The sequence below is a fragment of the Capricornis sumatraensis genome, chromosome 2, assembly GCF_032405125.1.
Source record: "Capricornis sumatraensis isolate serow.1 chromosome 2, serow.2, whole genome shotgun sequence".
NCBI lineage: Eukaryota > Metazoa > Chordata > Mammalia > Artiodactyla > Bovidae > Capricornis > Capricornis sumatraensis.
The window spans coordinates 132,134,778-132,157,477 of NC_091070.1; positions in this window are offsets into that span (position 1 = coordinate 132,134,778).

Below are 22,700 nucleotides of genomic sequence, written 5' to 3' on the forward strand. Positions count from 1 at the left end.
CTGAGAGAGCTCTTTCTGCTGGGACCAGGCTTAAGTGGGAAGGCTGGTGTGCTGTCTCCATGACTCCCTACGTTTTCTCCCATTACTTGTTCCCACAAAGGCCTTTCTGAGTAGTCCTTAAGGTTCTCTTTCACTTAGGATCACTCCACCCGACCGACTAGAGCACAGAGGAAGCCGAGAAGTTTCTGGGTGTGGCCCTCACTGTGTTCTCGATCTTCTTGCTCCCCCTAGTGCTGAGCGACGAGTCCTGCGGTCGTCGGCTTCCCTGTTGGCTGCCCCAGCGCACGCCGCGGAGCGCCTCTCGCTGGACGGTTTTTCCTTTTAAGGGCGTGAGCTGAGAGCGCAGCAGGTTGGGAAAAACCCCCTTTAGGGACAGATTCTTCTGGTTTTTAGGTAAGTGTTGGGGCCAGCTTGACCATGAGAGAGCCAGGAAACTCTTACCTTGGACTTCACAGAGGGAGGCTGGGAAAGAAAAAGAAATCTAACATTGTGGGTCTCCTATGTACCAGGCACTGTACCGGTGCTTTACATATATTACGTGTATCATCCTTGTAATCTTTACATATATAATCCATCTATTCCTTTGTGATCATCTTAGGAGATAATTATCATTCCCATGTTTCACATGAAAGCAAGTTCAGGGACTTCCCTGGCGGTCCAGCGGTTAAGAATCCACCTTCCGGGAGACAGGTTTGATCCCTGGTCAGGGAACCAAGAGCCGACACACATGACGTGGGGCAACTAAGCCCTTGCGACAACTATGGAGTCTGAGCGCCACAACTAAAGAGCCCACGCGCTGCGGCTAAGACCCGACACAGCCAAAAATAAATTAATCTTAGAAAAGAGAAAGAAAGTAAGTTCATGGAGGTTAAGCGTCTTGCCAAAGGTCACATAACAATATGATGATAGTGACATTGACCAGTTATTTAGTGCCTACTTCACACCATCCTCCCAGCAAACCTTAAAAAAAAAAAATCATAATAACTTATTGATGAGATCACTGAGATTTAGGTAGTTTAAGAGAGGGGTCACTGAGGAGCTTGCCTGAGATCAAAGAGCAGGTCCTCCGGTCGTCAATGCCAGCTGTTTCCATTCCACCACTGCCTCATGGAGCTGTGGGTGGTGGAGGTGGACTGGGCCCAGCACCCTGTGATTCACTGTTCTTGCCATTACTGGCACTGCCTCGCAGCCCTTCCCCAGGACCAGGAAACTAGGGCTATGTGGGTTTTTTGGATCTCCAGATCCATAGATAGGCTCCTGACATAGGATGGCAATGAAAAATCCAAGGCCATAGGCCATTGAATCCTAGGACAGTTTGCGTGGAGCGACACATAACAGGGCAGTCCCTGGGAACCACACAACAGATTGCTGTTAGGGGCCTTGGGAAGAGTACCCAGAGGACCCTGAGTCCCGTCTCCCTCATCCTCTGTGGAATTCACATGTTCCCCTAAAGCTGATGGGCCTGGATGGGGTACACACAGCTAGCTCACTGAGGGGTAAAAAGGGAAGGTAAATGGGGTACAGTCTAGCTCAGATAGAAAATTCCTGGAAATAGATGAGAAAAATCATGGAGTTCCCAAATCACCCAGCAAAGTTTCCAAAGATTTGAGTCAATTTAATCCCCTCCCTTCATCCCCAAAGTACAGGTTAGTCATAGGTCCCTGGAAGAATACTGTATGTCCCTTTGGATGAATCTCAACTTTTCATTTTCATTCTAATCTTTGAAATTATTAAATTATAATTGAGAAGCACATACCTGATGATGAGTTGATGTTATGTATGATGAGATTCATGTTTTGGTTGCTATTTCCAAGTGTTCATGCAGACTCATGGCGGGCAGGGGGCAGGAGCTATCAGCTGGCTACTGGTTTTTATTGGTAAGTTGACTTAATTCATTAACGGTTAACTTTTTCTCCTCTCTTTCAACCGCTCCCTTTTCTGTCTCCCTTCCTGTTTCTCCTCCGCCCCAGGTGACTTTTCCCTAATCGTTTGGGGCCAGACCTCCTTCTGTGTCTTCTGGCTCCTCAGACAAAGCGCTGGGCTGAGTAGCCTTGCCAGAGGGACTGAAGCTGGCTGGAAGGCTGGTCTTTCCTTTCCCTCTTGTTCCCCCTTCTTCCTCACACATGGCCTGACATTAAGCAGTAAATAATTTCTGTGCTACGCTATAAACAGAGCTTCGGCTCAGTTGGGCTTCTCTCTGGTTTCCCTTTCGTCTGTTATTTCAGCTGAGGCACCACAGAGTTGGCTGAATAGGTTCTTGTTGCTTAGAAAAGGGAGAAATATGTGTAGGAAAAGTAATGACCTGGTAATGGCTGCACCATCATTTCTAGGCAATTTCCTAGAGGAGCCCTTTGGAGGAACCTGATGCTAGAGGCTTCTATACCCCTATTTCTTGCTACATGATGTCTGCTGGTCCCTAGCAGGGTCTAGTCTGCCATGAAAAAGTGACCAGGAGACCCAGGGCACCTGCACCATTGGGAGGAGTCTGTACATTTCTCATCTCCTTTTCTTTTTGCCACCCTACCTTTCTCTTGTCCCCTCTTTATTTCTAAAACTATCCTTGAGTACCTATTGTCATTACCACAAGAAATAACACACAATTCCAGACCTCCGGGTACTCACAGTCTTGAGGGGAGGTAGATTTGTGTAACTAGTTGACTCAAGTTCTCCTTCTTTCTGTTGCTACACTTTCCAAATAAAATAACTCACCCCACTGTATTACATCATAATCAGGACTCCTCCAGATGTAAAGGACAGAAATTCCATCCAAACTAGCAAAGGTAGTTTTTATTGGCTCATGTGATAAAAACATCCAGAATTAGACTGCCTTCACGTGAGGCTTGATCTGGCTCCTCAAAAGCTTTACCAGAACCAGGCTGCTCTCTCGGGAGTTTTCAGCTTTACTTTTGTAGAGTTGGTTCTGTTTTCAGACGTGCTTTTTTCCTCAACTGGCAATAAACATAGGAGTTCCAGCTTCATATCCAGTCATATTCAATAGGAAAGAGCATCTCCTTTGTCCTCAGAAGTCTGAGAAAAGTCCCACTCTGTCTTCTTGGTTCTGCTTAGACCATGTATTCGAGTCTGAATCCAATTACTGTGGGCAGGGCATGTGTTGCTGTGATTGGCCGGACGTGCTCCGTATACAACCATGCATTAAGCGTGGGGGGAAGCTATAACCACAGGTGAACGTGCATTCATTCATCCATTTATTACCAACAAAATGGGGTTGAATATTTGCGAAGCAAATAGTGTTTATTACACATTTGAGCATTTGTCTCGCGTTTGCTCCTGGGACCTCTTGAGCTGCAGCTGATTCTCTAACCTTGGCCTGGACTTTCCTTGCTGCTGGTCATTGTCAGAAAGTTCGGAATGGCAGTCCTTTGTTGTCCAAAGCATCACTAACAACAGATTGTTGTGTGCAGCGGCTGTTCACTGAGGATTTGGGGGCCTTGTATGGTATGGGCAGTGTTAAAAAGGTTTTTAAAGATTTGGGGTTCTCGGATTTGAAGGTATATCAGAAATACCTGAGGGTCTTGATAAATCACAGATTGCTGGGCCCTAACCCTGGAGTTTCAACAGAAGTATACACTGACTATGGTATGCCAGGTGTTAAGGTTACAGTTATGGCCAAGCCACCTGCTGTAAAATTCTTCTTTGTTATGCAGAGTGATTTAATTACTTACTGCAAGCCTTTCTCATCTCAGTTCTATCCAGGGGACCCTCAATTTTCATAGTCAGATAAGCCCATGAAGATAGTTTCTCTAACAGAGGAATCTATTTGTACTGTCCTCGGAGGTCAACTGATTCAAACTGCAGCAGCTTCTGTGATAAAATTTCATTGATTTTCCTACTGCTTAGGCAAACAGGGAATGTTGTGAGTGAAGTATGGTGCTCGAGGTACTAACTAGGCGTAGCTTTCAAAGGCACACAAGAGAGTAGAACCTTCCATAAGGAACAGCTGCTTGACTCCTGGGTAGCACTGTGGAAAGTAACTTGAGAGCCAGACGTACTAGCTGTGTGACCTGGGCATGTCATTGACTACTTTGAGTTTCAAATCCCTTATTATAAATTGAGAAATAATATTGTGTTTCACAGGGTTGTAGTAAAGAAGAAGCCAGATAACAGGAGTTTTATTGATAATTTTTCTCCTTGCCACTTATCTATCACCAAGAGCTGTCAATTTTTTTTTTAAAGACCTGTCAATTTTTCCTCCTGAATACTTTAACTTCATAACTTCTATTCCTACCTCCATCACCATCATGGTCTGTCCATTACCTCATTTCTTCAGGGCAGTGGCAGCCTTCTAAATGGTCTTCTAGCCTTCATTCTTGCCCCTTCCAGTCCATTCTCCACACAGCACGCTGTGCAGATCTTAAGAAAACACAATCTGATCACGTCACAACCCTTCCTCTCAATGAAAACTATTCAGTGGTCTTAGGACAGATCTGTTCACCAAACCCTCATTACTTGGCTCCTGCCTCTCTGTCCAGAATCATCTAGTGCTCCTCTCCTCATTGCTGTCTCTGCCCTGGACAACTGAGGACAAAGACTCTCCTTGATCAAACTTTAGTCAGGCTTTAGTTTAGGTCTTGACGTTGGTCACTCACTCTCACCCTCTGGCCTTGCTGGGCCTGCACAGCCCAGTTTTAGCAAGAATCCTGCTAAGTGAGTCCATATCCTTCATATCTGATGAAATGCTTTATCCTTCACCTTTGATCTTTAGTCCTTGACCTGCCTTCAGCAGGAATCCGGTTAAGTCAGTTTAGTGAGAATCCCCCATCCTTGCTGTCTCCTCTTAGTGATTTTCCATCCACTGAATCGCTCACTCTGCTTTGGGGCTATAAATCCCTTCCTCCATTTGATTTTGGAGTTGAAACTGGTCTCTCTTCCCTATTGCCATAGTCTTGATACTTTCCGAGGAGTCCTGAGGGAAGTCTTCTCTACCATTTTAGCAAGTGTCAGAGTTCATTTTTTTCTCCAATGATGGCTGCTTTTCCGTTCCTCAGAGTATTCGCTAATGTTACTGTGTGTTCTTGGGCTGTTCTTTCAACCCTCTACCTAAAGCCTATACATCCTCAGACCTTCTCTCAATGCCACCTTATCAGGAAAGTTTCCTTAGCCCAATAGAGTGAGTAAGTTCTAATGTTTTGCCTTCCTAGCATGTGTTATGATTTATAATTATACACTTGTACTTCAAGAAAATTAGAGATATCAAGGGAACATTTCAAGCAAAGATGGGCTCAATAAAGGACAGAAATGGTATGGACCTAACAGAAGGAGAAGATATTAAGAAGAGGTGGCAAGAATACACAGAAGAACTGTACAAAAAGGATCTTCACGACCTGGATAATCACGATGGTGTGATCACTCATCTAGAACCAGACATCTTGGAATGTGAAGTCAAGTGGGCCTTAGAAAGCATCACTATGAACAAAGCTAGTGGAGGTGATGGAATTCCAGTTGAGCTATTTCAAATCCTAAAAGATGATGCTGTGAAAGTGCTGCGCAAATTTGGAAAACTCAGCAGTGGCCACAGGACTGGAAAAGGTCAGTTTTCATTCCAATCCCAAAGAAAGGCAATGCCAAAGAATGTTCAAACTACCGCATAATTGCACTCATCTCACATGCTAGTGAAGTAATGCTCAAAATTCTCCAAGCTAGGCTTCAGCAATACATGAACCATGAACTTCCTGATGTTCAAGCTGGTTTTAGAAAAGGCAGAGGAACCAGAGATCAAATTGCCAACATCCACTGGATCATGGAAAAAGCAAGAGAGTTCCAGAAAAACATCGATTTCTGCTTTATTGACTATGTCAAAGCCTTTGACTGTGTGGATCACAATAAACTGTGGAAAATTCTGAAAGAGATGGGAATACCAGACCACCTGACCTGCCTCTTGAGAAATCTGTATGCAGGTCAGGAAGCAACAGTTAGAACTGGACATGGAACAACAGACTGGTTCCAAATAGGAAAAGGAGTACGTGAAGGCTGTCTGTTGTCACCCTGCTTATTTAACTTATATGTAGAGTACATCATGAGAAACACTGGACTGGAAGAAACACAAGCTGGAATCAAGATTGCCGGGAGAAATATCAATAACCTCAGATATGCAGATGACACCACCCTTATGGGAGAAAGTGAAGAGGAGCTAAAAAGTCTCTTGAGGAAAGTGAAAGAGGAGAGTGAAAAAGTTGGCTTAAAGCTCAACATTCAGAAAACTAAGATCATGGCACCCGGTCCCATCACTTCATGGGAAATAGATGGGGAAACAGTGGAAACAGACTTTATTTTTTTGGGCTCCAAAATCACTGCAGATGGTGACGGCAGCCATGAAATTAAAAGATGCTTACTCCTTGGAAGAAAAGTTATGGCCAACCTAGATAGCATATTCAAAAGCAGAGACATTACTTTGTCAACAAAGGTCCGTCTAGTTAAGGCTATGGTTTTTCCAGTGGTCATGTATGGATGTGAGAGTTGGACTGTGAAGAAGGCTGAGCGCCAAAGAATTGATGCTTTTGAACTGTGGTGTTGGAGAAGACTCTTGAGAGTCCCCTGGACTGCAAGGAGATCCAACCAGTCCATTCTGAAGGAGATCAACCCTGGGATTTCTTTGGAAGGAATGATGCTAAAGCTGAAATTCCAATACTTTGGCCACCTCATGTGAAGAGTTGACTCATTGTAAAAGACTCTGATGCTGGGAGGGATTGGGGGCAGGAGAAGAAGGGGACGACCGAGGATGAGATGGCTGGATGGCATCACTGACTCGATGGAAGTGAGTCTGAGTGAACTCCGGGAGATGGTGATGGACAGGGAGGCCTGGCGTGCTGCGATTCATGGGGTCACAAAGAGTCGGACACGACTGAGTGACTGAACTGAACTGAACTGAACTGACAGTTATTTTGATTAGTGTGGCTTTTCACAAGCCTTTTGTATGCTCCATGAGGACAGAGCTCACTTCTATTTTGCTCATGATTCTTATCTCCGATATCTCGACACAGTACCTGGTACACAGTAGGTGTGTTCTATGAATGTTTATTGATTGAATGAATGAATGAAAGTGCACTGTTTATAAAAAGTGCTCTATAAATCAATTTCTCCTAGTGTCCAACTGTGGTAATAATCCTGAGTTCCTTGGTGGGAAATAAAGGCTTTTATGACCTATTTCAACCCACTGCAAATCCTCTTAGGGGAAATCTAGGTTCATACCCTTGGAGGTACCTGGAAAGCCCAGAAACTTCAGATGAACCTCTTGAAAAGTCCACTTAGGATGATTACCGAGTGAGTAAAATGATTTACTCACTTTTTAATCCTCAATTCCTGGAAACAGTGCCTGGGCCTGGGAGTTAATCAAATAAATGATCTTGAAGTTGAGGAAATATCCAAAAGGGATTCACTGACCCATTTGGGTGGTCTCAGGAGCCTGGAAGGCTGCAGTCCATGGGGTCGCTGAGGGTCGGACACAACTGAGTGATTTCACTTTCACTTTTCACTTTCATGCATTGGAGAAGGAAATGGCAACCCACTCCAGTGTTCTTGCCTGGAGAATCCCTGGGACGGGGAAGCCTGGTGGGCTGCCGTCTATGGGGTCACACAAAGTCGGACACGACTGAAGTGACTTAGCAGCAGCAGCAGCAGGAATATGAATAATCCACTTGAGACAGATGGTCTCCTACATGGATGCTAATGGAGATGAATGCTAGTTCTGCCCTGATGGCTGCCAGCCGAGCAGAAAATGCCATCAGGAATGAAGCCCATGAGGGGCTTCTTTAGGTGATTTTAGTGCCATAAAACAGGGGAATGGTAATATGGACTTAGTGAGATTTCTTAACTATTTCTATTACAGCCATCTGTTTTCCTATAATATTTAAAAAATTTAAAAAATTAATTTATTTTTGGCTGCCCTGGGTCTTCGTTGCTGCACAAGAGCTTTCTCTAGTTGCGGTGAGTGGGGGATACTCTCTAGTTACGGTGTGCGAGCTTCTCATTGTGGCGGCTTCTCTTGTTGCAGAGCAAGGGCTCTAGAGCGTGTGGGCTTCAGTAGTTGGAGTGTGTGGGCTTGATTGCCCCACTGCACGTGGAATCTTCCCAGGCCAGGGACTGAACCTGGGTCCCCTGCATTGGCAGGCAGATTCTTAACCACTGGACCACCAGGGAAGTCCTCTTCTCTAGTATTTATCAGCAGAACTGGTGGGCAGGATTAAGGAGGGAGAGGACTCAGCAAGAAAGCAGGGAGTTGGGTGTCTGATCTGGGACCTGACCCCGCTCCCACCTCCCCCCACTCTCTGCTTTCCTTTAATGCCAGGCTTTTTGAGACCCATCCTCACCTTCCATTCTGCCGTCAATCATTATAGTCTCACCCCTGCCTCAGTGTGCAGCTGCTCCCCTAAGATTTCCAATGACCGTCTTGTTGACAAACCATGTGCTTGTGTCTGGGCCCTAGCTGCTCCCTGAAGACACTGTTCTCCTTCCCTTGGTGTCTGTGATGGCATCATCCTTTCTTCATTGGTTTCCTGCCTCTCCTTCCCATGCTTCTTATGGCCATCTCTTTCTCCTCCCACTTTATACACTGCCCTGGGTGAGCCACCTAATCTGATGGTTCAGTCACCACCTCTACTTGGATGCATCTCAAACAAATGCATGACTCAAGCTCCAGACTTAGACAGGGTAGGTCACCTCCAGGGCATTCACCCTTGCTTCCTCCCAGTCACCTCATCCCACTAACCGTGAAGTGTTGCTGCTCTGCTTCCCTAATCCGCCCTGTCTCCATATTTCCTATCACTACCTTAGCTCAGCTGCCTTCACCTCTGCTATGGATCCTGGAAGCAGCCTTCTGTCTGGGTTTCTGTGTCTGCTCTGGCTCTTCCCCCTTCAATTCGTTTCTACATGGCAACCACGGTGATTTTTTTCTAAAGTGAAAATTTGAACAGGTCACTGCTCTGCTGAAGTTCCTCTAGTATTCTCACCTGGGAAATCCCATGGACAGAGGAACCTGGTGGGCTACAGTCTGTGGGGTCGTAAGAGTCGGACATGACTGAGAGAGCAAACCACCACTGCTTGAGTTCCTAGAAAGTCATGAGTTTCCCATTACCTTCACGATAAAGTGTAAATGTGAGATGACATCCCTTCTTGGGCTAGCCTCTGCTTACTTGCGTCTTCAGCTCCAACTTTTGCTGCTGCCCTGGCCCCAGGCAGCATTAGACCTCTGCTGAACTGCTTGAATTCCCTTACTTCATCACGGATCTCTTTGGCCTCAGGACTTTTTGCTGTGCTGTTCTGCCTGCACTGCCTTTTCTTGGTTCTTCCAGTCCAGCTACCTACTCTTTCTTTAGGACTCTTCTCAGATGTCACTTCCCCCAGGAAGCTTTCTGTGATCGTCTAAGGCCAGATTTAGATGCTGTGTACCACGCACCCCCTACCCCATTCTGCTGCTGCCGCTGCTAAGTCACTTCAGTTATATCCTACTCTGTGTGACCCCATAGACAGCAGCCCACCAGGCTCCCCCGTCCCTGGGATTCTCCAGGCAAGAACACTGGAGTGGGTTGCCATTTCCTTCTCCAAGCCATGAGAGTGAAAAGTGAAAGTGAAGTGGCTCAGTTGTGTCCGACTCTTCGGGACCCCATGGACTGCAGCCCACCAGGCTCCTCTGTCCATGGGATTTTCCAGGCAAGAGTACTGGAGTGGGGTGCCACTGCCTTCTCCTCTACCCCATTCTAATTGTTCTCAGTACACTCTGCACTCCCATCCTTTTACTTGAATCTGTGTCTCCCATTTCTAAAAGTTCCTTGAAAGCAGGGACTCTTCCTGGTTCATGGGGTATTTGTAGTTTGTCACATAGTGTCTGCACATAGTAGGCATGAATAATATTTATCAAATGAAAGAGCAAGTGATTTCTTAAAGCTTTGTCATAGCTTGCCTACTATTGTGGTTAAGAACAAGGACATTCTGTCAGGACACCCAGACAGAAGGCTGTTTCCCGGATCCATGGCAGAGGTGAAGGCAGCTTGAACTAAGGTAGTGATAGGAAATGTGAGAGACAGGGTGGGAGGGAGGGGGCTTGGGGGAGAAAGGATGCGTATGGATGTGTAGCTGAGTCTCTTCACTGTCCACTGGATCTACCACAGCATTGTTAATTGGCTACACCGCAATACAGAATAAAAAGTTTTGTTTTAAAAAATAAGTAAGAGAAGCCAACCATCTCTAGAACAACAACAACAGAAAAAGCACATTGAAGCCAGACTGCCTCAGTTCAAATCCTGGCTCAGACACTGACTCTCTGTGCGACCTTTGGCAAGTTACTCAACCTCACTATGTCTTGGCTTCATTATTTTAAAAATGTTTCTTAGCTCATAGAATTGCTTTCAGGGTTAAATAAGTTAATGTTTATATGCTTGATACAAAGTGAGTAAATACCATATCAATAGAATAGCTTATTCTACTACATGACCCCACATGGATAATTTTGAGAGTAAAAAAGATACTATTAATCATAACATTAGGACAAGAGTAAACAGGACTGTCCTGTGCAAACAGGGATGTTTAGTCACCTTGCAGACAAGGGCTCATTAGGTAAGTAAACAATGTCTTCATTTTTATTGGTTTTGTTTCTCTCTGTCCATTGTCTTCTAGTGATTAGCAAACTCTTCCCACCATAAAAGCCTGTGTGTTTATTTTCAGGGAAAAGAGGGAAAGGAAGGAGGGGGACAGTGTCCTAGGGGACAGAGTTTGTAGGGCAGCATTAAAGAAACGGAAATGAAGTGAAATTCTTAGGGTGGGGGTGCAGGAGTGAAAGAGAACCTCCCCATATCCCACTGAGGCCTGTGGACCTGACAGAAGGTCCATGTGCTCTCCTGATGGCTGGTGTGATTTGAGGGGCTCCAGCCTTTCCCAGAGCCTTGTCTGTGAGCGAGGCACTCTGTGCTGGCCCTGCTTGACATGCATTTGCTGTTTGTTCCCTGAGTTTGCCGTTTTCTCTCAAACTGTTTCAGAAGCATGTGGTTCCATTTGCTTCCCCAACAGGGAGGGTTTTTTTTTTTTTTTTTTTTATTACCTTGAAGTAGTTGTTTTTATGAACTGGGATAAATACCTGGTGGGCAGGAGTTTTATCTCATGGTCCTTCCAATTTGAACTCCATTATTTCTCCTGCTTACCTGGGGAGGGGAAAAATATATTTTCTAAACACAGTGTTCCTTTTTCTAGTTTCCCTGACAGATGCATCATGAGATAAGAGCACCTCTGCAGATGAGTGCATTTGCCTGGAATACCAATGGCACACAGTTCTCTTGGTGACTGTGGTGCTCGAGGAAGCGGGGAGTGGAGAATATCTTTCCTTATCTTGAAATACGGCCTGTCAGTCTGAGGAGGTGCCATTCAGAAATGTGCGCCACCTCGTCTCCCTCCCTCTCCCTCTAGGTGAGAGTGGAGGTGGTGGTGGGGAGTGGGAAGAGAAGGCACTAACATTTAGTGACACTTCCTATGTTCCAGGCAGAGGTAACCTTCCATTTCATTTAATACTCAGAGCAACCTCAGAATAGGTATTAGTCTTTCTCCTTCATGGATAAGGAAAGTGAAATTCAAAGAATAAAAAGAACATGCTAAAGATATATTAGCAGTAGGCAGGGATTTGAATCTGCTTCTATCTGATTCCAAATGCATACCTTTAATATTTAATGCCTACGAGGCCCCGAGAGCATGAGAATTTGCTTAGTGTCAGCCAAGAAGAAGGTTATATCTTTCTAGCTTCCCAGTGGGAGGGAAAGGCAGGATTAGGCAAAACATGTTGGTTGTGTGCTTAATTAATATAGAAGAGGGAGATCTGAAGGAGTTTTTGACTGTTAGTAATTCCATCTTTCATTCATTAACATATGCAGTGCTTACTGTGTGTCCAGCAGCGTATCACCGTATTTGAAGAATATAGTAGAACTGCCCAGGTGGCGCTAGTGGTCAAGAACCCGCCTGCCGATGCAGGAGACATAAGAGACCTGGGTTCAATCCCTGGGTCGAGAAGATTCCCCTGGAGGAGGGCGTGGCAACCCACTCCAATATTCTTGCCTGGAGAATCCCCGTGGACAGAGGAGCCTCGCGGGCTATGGTCCGTAGGTTCGCAAAGAGCTGGACACAACTGAAATAAATTGGCATGCAGTAGAACACAACACTGTAAATCAACTATATGTCAGTAAAATAGATTTAAAAAGAATATAGTAGAAAAGGCAGTCTTGAGGTTATGTGTAACAATCTTAGTTTTGGACATGTTGAGCTTAAGATATAGATTTCTTAATTAAGTATTTGGATATACCCATCAGGGGTTCTGGGGAAAAGTCTGTGCAAGAAATATAGACTTGAGAATGATCATAAAATAAGTGGTAGTTATACCATTAGCAGACACGACTGAGCGACTTCACTTTCCCTTTTCACTTTCATGCATTGGAGAAGGAAATGGCAACCCACTCCAATGTTCTTGTCTGGAGAATCCCAGGGACGGGGGAGCCTGGTGGGCTGCCATCTAGGGGGTCACACAAAGTCGGACATGACTGAGGTGACTTAGCAGCAGCAGCAAACCATTAGCAGTGAGGGAACTAACTAGGGTTATATAAGAGACAAGTGCATGGATTGGAGGATGGAACCATGAGGTAATCTGTGTTTCAGAGGCAAACCAAATGAAGAGTTCACAAAGAAGATTCAGTAGGACTATGCAGAAATGTAAGCAGAGGATCAGGAGAGAGATGAATTTAGTTAGATTTTGTTTTTCTATTTCCTTTTAAAAAGAAACTGCCTATTGAGGTGTAATTTACATATGACCCATGCACTCATTTAGAGTGTACAGTTCCCAGATATATGCCACCATCAGATGCTACCACGTCAGCAAACAATAGGGAGTTCTGCTGAAATTTTGACAAATGTAAACACTCATGGGACCTCTACCCCAGTCAGCGTATAGAATATTTCCATCATATTAAGATTCCCTTGTGTCCCTCCCCAGTTATTCCCCTGCACTCCCTGTTCTAAGCGACCACTGGTCTGATTTCTATTATCATAGATTAGTTTTGCCTATTTTAGAATTTCATTCAATGCAGTCACACAGTATCTACTTAAAAATTTTTTTTAATTTTCAAATTATTTATTTAGCCATGCTGAGTCTTAGTTGCGGCATAAGGGATCTTTAATTTTCATTTTCCGTGGCGTGGGTGATCTTTAGTTGTAGTCTGTGGGATCCATTCCTTGACCAGGGATTGAACCCCAGTCCCCTGCCTTGGAAGCCTGGAGTCTTAGCCTCTGGACCACCAGGAAAGTCCCAGTACCTACTTTTTTGTATCCTGTTTCATCAGTGTTGTGGCAGTAACTTGTTCCTATTTATTTCTAAAGTAAAATTTCACTGTACGAATATACCATCATTTGTTTTTCCACTAACCTGTTGGTGGAAATTTGAGTTATTTCTAGTTTGAGACTATTATGAATGAAGTGCTATGAACATTTGTGTACAAGCTTTTGTGTGTAAATATGTATATATATTGGAGAAGGAAATGGCAGCCCACTCCAGTGTTCTTGCCTGGAGAATCCCAGAGACAGAGGAGCCTAGTGGGCTGCCATCGATGGGGTCGCACAGAGTCGGACACGACTGAAGCGACTTAGCAGCAGCAGCAGCAGCATGTATATATATATATATATATATATATATATACACACACACAATGTATATATATTTTATATATGTATATATATATATACACACACACACACAATGTATATATATTTTATATATGTATATATATATTTTCACTTGCATATATATATATTTCACTGTCAAATGTTTAGTGTATGTTTAAGAGAAATTACCTACTTCTTTCCCAAGTGGTTATATCATTTTACTCTCTAATCAATAATACATGAGATTTCTAGATGCTCCCTACTCTTACCACGGTTGGTATTGTTACTATATTAAATTTTTAGCAACTCTATTAAGTGTGTAGTAGTACCTACCTGCGGTTTTAATTTGCGCTTTTCTGATAACTAATGATTGAATACCTTGTGCTTCTTGGCCATCCTTTGGGTCTACTTCTGGTCTGTTTCATTTGTGTATTTGTCTATTTTAATGCCAATATCATATTACTTTGATTTTTATACTTATAATAAATCTTCAAGCCAAGTTATTTAAGTCTTCCAACTTCTTTTTAAGTAATGGTTTTGGCTATTTTAGATCCTTTGAACCTTCACATAAAATTTAAAATCACTTATTAATTTCTACAAAATAGAGCCTCCTGGGATTTTTATTGGGATTATACTGAATCTATCATTTTGGGGAGAGTTGACGGTGATATTGTACCTTTCAGTCCATTTCTTTAGGTATTTAATTTCTCTCCATAATGTTTTCTAGTTTTTCATATATGAATTTTACATATATTTTGTTAAATTTATCCCTTCACACTTTATGCTTTGATGAAATTTTATGGAGTGCCTTAGATTCATGTTTCTTGTGCTTGAGGTTCACTGAGATTTTTGAGTCTGGGGACTGATTTTCATAAATTTTTGAAAAATTTTGGTTATTATTTCTTCAATTTTTTTTCTGACTTCTCTTGTCTTTTTTCCTTTGGGAAAGGAAACTGCATATATAATAGGTTATTTGAAGTTGTCTCACTCATACTCTGGTGGTTTTTTAAAATCTATTTTCTTTTTGTGATTATTTTGTACAATTTTCTGTTGCTCTCTCTTAAAGTTCACTAATCTTTAATTTTTCAGTGTCTAATATGCTGTTATTCATCTCAATCATTTTCATTTTTATCTTTAGAAGTTCTATTTGAGTCTTTTATATATTTCATGTTTCCACTTAATATGCTTAATCTTTCCTTTACCTTCCTTAACATATGGAATATAGTTTTACCAACTGTAATGTCTTTGTCTACTAATTCTATCATCTATGTCAGTTTTCACTGATGAATTTTTCTCTTTAATATGGATTGAATTTTCCTGCTTATTTGTATCTTATAATTTTTTATTGGATTCCAGACATTGTGTATTTTACCTTGTTGGGTACTGGATGTTTCTGTATTCCTACAACTATAATCGAGCTTTATTCTGTGATGTAGTTTTTTGGAAATTACTCGGTCCTTTTTAGGCTTGCTTTGTTAGGCATGACCAGAACTGCTTTGAATCCACAGCTAATACTGCCCACAACTGAAGCAATACCCTTGTGAATATGGTACCTGATGACCTGTAAATTAGGGAGTTTTCCGTTCTTTCTGGGAGAGGAAGCCTGAGGATTGTCCCCACCCTCACTCCCTTCAGGTGTCTTCTTTTCCTTCAGCTTTGAGTAGTTTTCTCGTATGAACATACTGACCAGCACCAGGCCAGAGACTTGAGGGAGGCCCTTTGCAGATCTCTGGGAGTCTCTCTCAGTGCAGCTCCCTCATCGCTGATGCTCTTCTTGTGAATTCCGGCTGCATCGATCGATCGTCTTGGATTCTTAGCGTAATCTCCTGAACTGAGGGAGACTTTTGGGCTACGTCTGGCTTTCCCCTTCTAGCGCTAAAACTTGGAAACCCACTCCTGTCACTGACTGAGGACATCACAGGGCTCATTTTGTTTTTCTTTCTCTCTTAAGGACTGCTGCCTGTGCTGTCTGATCCCTAGTGTCTGAAAACTGTTGTTTCATAGATTTTGTCTAGTGTTTTAGTTATTTCAGGTAGAAGAATAAATGTTGTCTTTGTTACTCCATCTTGATCAGAATTAGAAGACTTGATGCTAATTTAAATGGCATTAAAATTAAAAAAATTTCTTTCAATTTTTTATAGTCTTGAGAAAAACTTGATTTTTTTATATTTGACCTTGTGTCATGTAGTCTTGCTCAATTCACTTTTTAGTTTTCACATTTTGAAGTGTAGATTCTTTAAGAATTTCTATATACACAATCATGTCGTCTGTGAATAGAGAAAATTTTCCTTCGTCCTTTGCAGACTGTGTATTCTCTTTCTTCCCCTACGCCAACCTCCTATTGTTACCCCAGGAATTCTATTACAATGAGTATGACTGGTATAATTTCTTCCTTCTGTGAAGCTGTTTGACCTGGTGCTTCCTTTGTGGAAAGTTTTTAAACTAAAAATTCAATTTATTTAATAGATAAAGGACTATTTAGATTTTTCTATTTCATTTGTGTCACCTTCAGTGATTTGTCTCTCAAATAGTTTGGATTCTTCATATCCCCCGTTTTCAGATTTACTGAGGTTATAATTGACAAATAAAGTTGTAAGATATTTCATATCATTTTAGTATCTATAAAGTTTTCAGTGGTTTCCTCTATTATTCCTGATATTAGTAATTTGTGCTTCTTTTTATCTTAATTTATCTAGATAGAGATTAACTAGCATTTGCTATGTTGCCAGATTCTACAATCTCAACGACTTACATCAGCATACATTTATTTCAAGTTTATGGCTTTGTAAGTTGGCTCTGGCAGCTCAGATCCAGGCTGTGGATTGTGTTCATGTCTGCTCCATGTGTTTCTCATTCTGGGCTCAAGCTGATGGAGAAGAGGCTCCCTTGGGCATTTTCTTTGTATGGCTGAGGGCTGGAGTGCAAGAGGGCAAATAGAAGAGTCTCTCTTTGGAACGGACCAATTGTCAGTTCAATTCACCTGTCATTGGCCAGTGCAAGTCCACAGCCAAGCCCACAGTAAAGCGGAGCAGGGAAGTATGCTCCACCCACAGTGAACCATGGCAAAGTCGGAAGCGGGGAAAATTTTGAGCCAATAACATAATCTACCCTAAGGAATGTCACAGAATGCAAGGAAAGAGAGAATTGTAACCAATGTAAAGTGCTTAGATGTTAAATTAAAAAGGATGAGAAAAAAAATATCCTCTCAGTTTCATCAATGAGTTTGGCTGTAGAAATTTCTGTGGATAGTGGTAGCTGGAGCCAGGTCAGTATTCCTGCCTGGAGAATCCCATGGACAGAGCCTGGTGGGCTATGTTCCACAGGGTTGCAAAGAGTCGGACACTACTGAAGCAATTCAGTACGCACTCATGTAGTAGAAAAAGGAGTGAAAGGAGTACAAAAGAGAGAAAACAATGAGTGCGGACTGTATTTTCTAGAAGCTTTGCTTAGAAGGAAGTGAGAAAGATTGTCATAACTAGTGGGGAGCATAGTGCCTGGAGATGCTCGTGTGTATGTTTAGTTGGTAATACTTGCACATATTCACAGGCTGAGTGAAAGAAGCTGGTAAAGACAGGGAAGTGGAAGATACCAATTATTAATACGTCACTTACCAAACTATTGCTTCTCTGCTCCAGATACACTCTTCATTGCCTGCTCTGTGGAAATGGAGCTGGACCTTATCATTAATATAGGCCTTTCTCCTTTGTCGGCTGGCGTAAGGTTAAGATATGTCAGTAGAGGGCACGGGGGGGCATAGCTGGAAGAAAGGGCTTCTCTACCTGGTTCCTGTGTCCTCTTTGCAGGCTCTTGCGGCAAAGCACAGCAGCATAGGGTGACCAGCTATGAGAGTGGTCTCCAGCCACATACACAGGGTAGCCAGTAGCACGTGGCTCCTCCCTGTGGGCAGCTTCCTCAGTCTACTAGTGTGGCTTTCTAGTACACCATCCTTACAGGTATTTTCCTAGCAAGCTTTGCAGGGCAACACCTTCCTAGGGATGTCCTTTGGCACTGTGGATGGCTTCCTGGGCAGTGTGTGGTGGGTGGCCTTGCAAGCTCCACAGCATAGACCTTCTATGTTGATGGCTTTCTCAGGTACCCCAGAGGGTGGCTTCTTGGTGAGTTCTGTTGGCACAACATCTCTGCTATCCAGTGGGTCAAGGTCTCACCCTTTCCAGCATAGGTTAGACATCAGCTGAGAGGGCAGGGCCTCTTCAGATTTTCTGTCTCAGTCCTAGAGGTAGAGGCTGTTCCCCATAGTGGGTATTTGTGTATCTTATTGAGTTCTTTCTTTCTCTGTAGAAGGTAAGCCCTTGTTATAGCTAGTAATTCTTTAAATTAAAATCCCCCTGTTTAAATTAGGGTTTGTATTCTGTCTCTTGTCCTCATGTATGGATGTGAGAGTTGGACCATGAAGAAGGCTGAGCGCTGAAGAATTGATGCTTTTGAACTGTGGTGTTGGAGAAGACTCTTAAGAGTCCTTTGGATAGCAAGGAGATCAAACCAGTCAATCCTAAAGGAAATCAACCCTGAATATTCATTGGAAGGATTGATGCTAAAGCTGAAGCTCCAATACATTGGCTACCTGATGTGAAGAGCCAACTCATTGGAAAAGACCCTGATGCTGGAAAAGATTGAAGGCAGGAGGAGAAGGGGACGGCAGAGGATGAGATGGTTGGATGGCATCACCGACTCGATGGATGTGAGTTTGTGCAAACTCTGGGAGGTAGTGAAGGACAGGGAAGCCTGGTGTGGGCAGTCCATGGGGTTGCAAACAGTCAGACACGACTGAGTGACTGAAGAACAACAACAACATTCTGTCTCTTGAGTGACTGACCCAGATGCTGATAAAAGAAGGGAATAGAAATTTCAGAGGCGTGGTGGGGGCAGGGGACAGAAGAGAATTCAGGCCCAGGTAGGAAGGCTGACTCTGAACAGGGAGAGGAGCAACCTCTGACCTGGAGACCCTAAGGAAGGCTATGTGGCAGGTCATCCGGATTCATTTATGAGAGGAGGGTGAGAATCTGAGGAAGTTTTTGGCTCTAATTTTTCAGTGAAATAGGAGGACAGACTATCTGCTGAGGCCTTGGGGAGAGTGAGACAGATCTGTAATGGTCCTTGAAGAACCTTCCAGAAGACCAGTGTGTGCCAGAGTAGACAATTTTCCTCACCAGGACCCAGAAGTCCAGGCCTAAGGGCAGAACAGGCAGCTGTGGGACTGACTCAGGGTCAGGCTTTAGGAGTAGAAGGAAAAGGGAGTAAGGGGGCTTAAGAGGCTGGTGAGAAATCACTCAGCTTGGTTTTCCAAGTACTGAGCCCTGGGCTTGAGGGAGGAGGGAAGATAAACTGTGACGCAAAAAAGGGGTTAAAGTGCTAGAACTCAGTGAGGTCAGGGAGTTGTGAAGTGGGAGGAACAGAATAAAGTTGGAGGGATTGTGGTCCAAATGGGACACTGAAGTGTAAATTTTGAGAGATGGAGCCTGCTAGTAATGGTCCAATTGTGGCCTTGAAAAGCATGGCCGAAAGCAGCACAGAAAGTTGTCTGAAGTGATTAGGATAAAGTTAGGGGGAGGTTAGCATGTCGAATGCATGGGTGTGAGCGATTTGTCTCAGGACCTTGGTGGGAGCTGATGTGTAGGGGTAAGTAGAGAGAGTCCTCAGCTGGCATGGGCCAGGGTCAGTGACAGCAAGGGAAGAAGTAGGGGGCAATGAGCCATTCAGTCTGATGAAGGCTTTAAATGAGGGTAGAAGAGTCAGTGTGAAACTGCCGGCGAGGCGATGGCAGCTGGGAGAATGCTGACCCCAAGTGCACCCTTCTTGGCTGGAAAATGGAACTCATGCGGGGGTGGGGGAGCTGCCTCCACACAAGAGGGCTGCAAGGGAACTAATGTCCTTGGGGAAAGGCCAGGTTTTAGTTATAATGAGGGGGAGGATGTAGTGAAAGTTCTTGGAGGGTGTTATGGATGTAGAATTTGTTTTCAGTAGAATGAGGGTTACCAAGAACACAGGGGAAAATATTCAGAAGGAAAACAGTGACAGGGAAGAGGAAAGGAAGAAGGTGATGAGTGGCTCAGCAAAGAGACTTAAAGTGCAGTGAGTGGGTTTTCATCCCTGTTTCACAGTACCAGGCACATTGTAGGGGCTCAACTAATATATCTGAGTGAGTAATCGAATAAATGAGTGAATGAATAAAGTCTGTTCCCTGCAGCTGCTCACTTTGATTTTCTGGGACTTAGTTCCTTCATTTGTTTACTGAGAATGCTGCTGCTTTTATCCTCGGAGTTCTCAGATTTATAGCAGTTTCCTCTCCAAAGTCTCAGTTCTTTCCATCTGGCAGAGTGGGTGTCTTACTCTATTCCATTTCACCCTGGGAGGGCGGGAAAGTCAGGGTGAATCCTCCTCTGGTTATAACTTGGGAGAAACTGAAGGTTAGAGAGTATAAAGAGTTCACTCAGTATCCTAGATGAAGATTTACAGTAAGACTGGGAAAGTGAAGCTTCCCTTGTGGCTCAGCTGGTAAAGAATCCGCCTACACTGTGGGAGACCAGGGTTCGATTCCTGGGTTGGGAAGATACCCTGGAGAAGGGAATGGCAAACCCACTCCAGTACTCGTGCCTGGAGAATTCCATGAAGAGAGGGGTCTGACAGGCTACAGTTCATGGAGTCGCAAAGAGTTGGATACGACTGAGCGAGTAATACTAGGTGGGAAAGAAATAAGGGTACTTCCCCTTATTCCAGCCTGTTTTGTGGCCCTCAAGGCAGACCTGGGGGGAGGGGCTGGCGTAGAGGATTCCCAGAGAACAGTATCCTGTGGATGGTCAGGATCTGTGCAAGGCAGCGTCCAGCAGGTGGGGGTGTGGAGCTGCAGAAGGCTGCCAGCCTTGAGCTGGAGAGGCTTGGACTGGGAGAGGCTTTTCCAGGTTGTCTTTGCAGTCTGCAGCTAAGCTTGGGAGAGCGTCTTTGGCTGCCCTCTCACTCTCCAGCCAGTACTCCAGAGGTTAGGGGCAGGAAGCAACAGGAGATACAAATGTCCTGTCTCTTTTTTTCCTCTTTACCCTCAAAAGAAAAGGTCTTGATGATGGTGAATGTAACCTAATGGAGAGTACACAGCATTAGGGAGTCCTAAGTCTCAGCACACCCACATTCTAGCCATGCACGCAGGCCACTTGCCAGAAATCTACAAGTGAGTGATCATGGGGTCTGTTCCACCTCCTTCCCGAGCTTTTGTCCTAAAATATATGTGGCAGTCTTGGTAGAGACTTAAAATACAGAAATATATTATTAATGGTTAGTTAACAGGTGGTGCTAGTGGTAAACAATCCGCCTGCCAATGCAGGAGACAAAAGAGATGAGGGTTCAGTCCCTGGGTTGGAAAGATCCCCTGGAGGAGAGCATGGCGACCCACTCCAGTATTCTTGCCTGGAGAATCCCATGGACAGAGAAGCCTGATGGGCTACAGCCCACAGGGTCACAAAGAGTCGGACATGACTGATGTGACTTAGCATGCATGCAGTGGGTAGTTAAGAGTGAAAATATGCTCCTCGATCTATTCTAGAGAAGGGAAGAGGAATTCTGGGGAAGGTATGGGCTGAAGATTTTACTATATGCCGAAGAACTGGCCCTTTTGACTGTATGTTTTCACCTCTGTGAGGCCATGGAGTAGAGGGGTAAGAATGTCAACACAACATTATAGGGAGGTTGTAAGCACTCAGAAAATAGAGGCCATAAAAAAGAGCATTATAAACTACTAAGAATCTACTATGTTCCAAGCATATTACATGTGTTGTGATTTAATCATCACAACAGTGCAGTTAGAATAGATGTAATTATCAACTCTAACTAGACATGTAACTTTAGGATCTGAGAGGTTAAATGATAGCAGAAGGTTACAGAGATGATAAGCAGTGATGGTAGGACTTGAACCCAGGTCTGCTTGGCTGTGAGAGCCCATGGCTTTCCCACTATAAATGTACGGCCTTGTTCTTTACTAAATCTCCAAATGCCTTCTAAGGACCTCTCTTAAGCTGGGTACTTATGAATCACCCAGGGGAATTATTAAAATGTGTATTCTTGAGTCCCACCCCAGGAAGAACAGCATGAGTGATTCAGGTTTTTCCTTCTCTTTCTCTTTTCTGTCTCTGTCCCCCTCCATTTCTTTGGTTGCTAATGGGTCACAGTCATCAGTACTTCTGTCTCTTTAACACCTTATACTTTATACGTTCTCTTGAAAATGCTAGCAAAGGCAAATCACCTTGTCTAGTCAGGGACCACTAAGTCTCTTCACCAACCAACAGCTCCCTTTTCTACCAGTAGTACACTTTAATGCACCTTATTCTTCAGGAGGTCCAGGAACCATCTTTGGGCATGGTCCACGCCTGCAGAGAGACTTCTGTATGGGGAGGATCAAGCTCTGGGAGGGAAACTGAAGCAGAAAGAGACCTGGATTCCTAGGGTTTTCTTCATCGAATAGTATTTATTGAGTACTGTGTGGTAGGCACTGGGCAAGGTGTTGGGGATGAAGCAATGCTGCAAACAGATGAAGTCTCTGATTTCGTGAGTTTTATTTATTTATGTTTGTGCCATGCAGCATGAGGATCCTACATCGCTGACCAGGGCTCAAACCTGTACCCTCTGCAGTGGTAGCATGGAATCCTAACCACTGCACCACCAGGGAAGTCCCACGTGAGTTTTAGATAGGTGGAGAGAGAAGGTCTCCCTTAAGAGGTGCAGCTGACGCCTATATGAAGTGAGAGTGGACCATGAATTTCTGAGGAAAAGCATACCAGGCAGAGGGCACAGAGAATGCAAAGACCACAAACAGCGGTCTTTTGGATGTATTTGAAGGACTGCCAGAAAGCCAGTATCCAGCAAGAAGCCTGGAGTGGGGTGTGCAGAGAGGAGCAAGGTGGGAGACGAGATGGGAGAGAGAGTGCAGGTTGGAGTATGTATGGCCTTGTAGGCCATTATGGGAGTTTTGGGTTTTGTTCCAAATCAGATCGAGAGCCACTGGAGGGTTTTGTGCAGGTGTGTGACATGATTTAATTTAGGTTTTAATAGGGTCA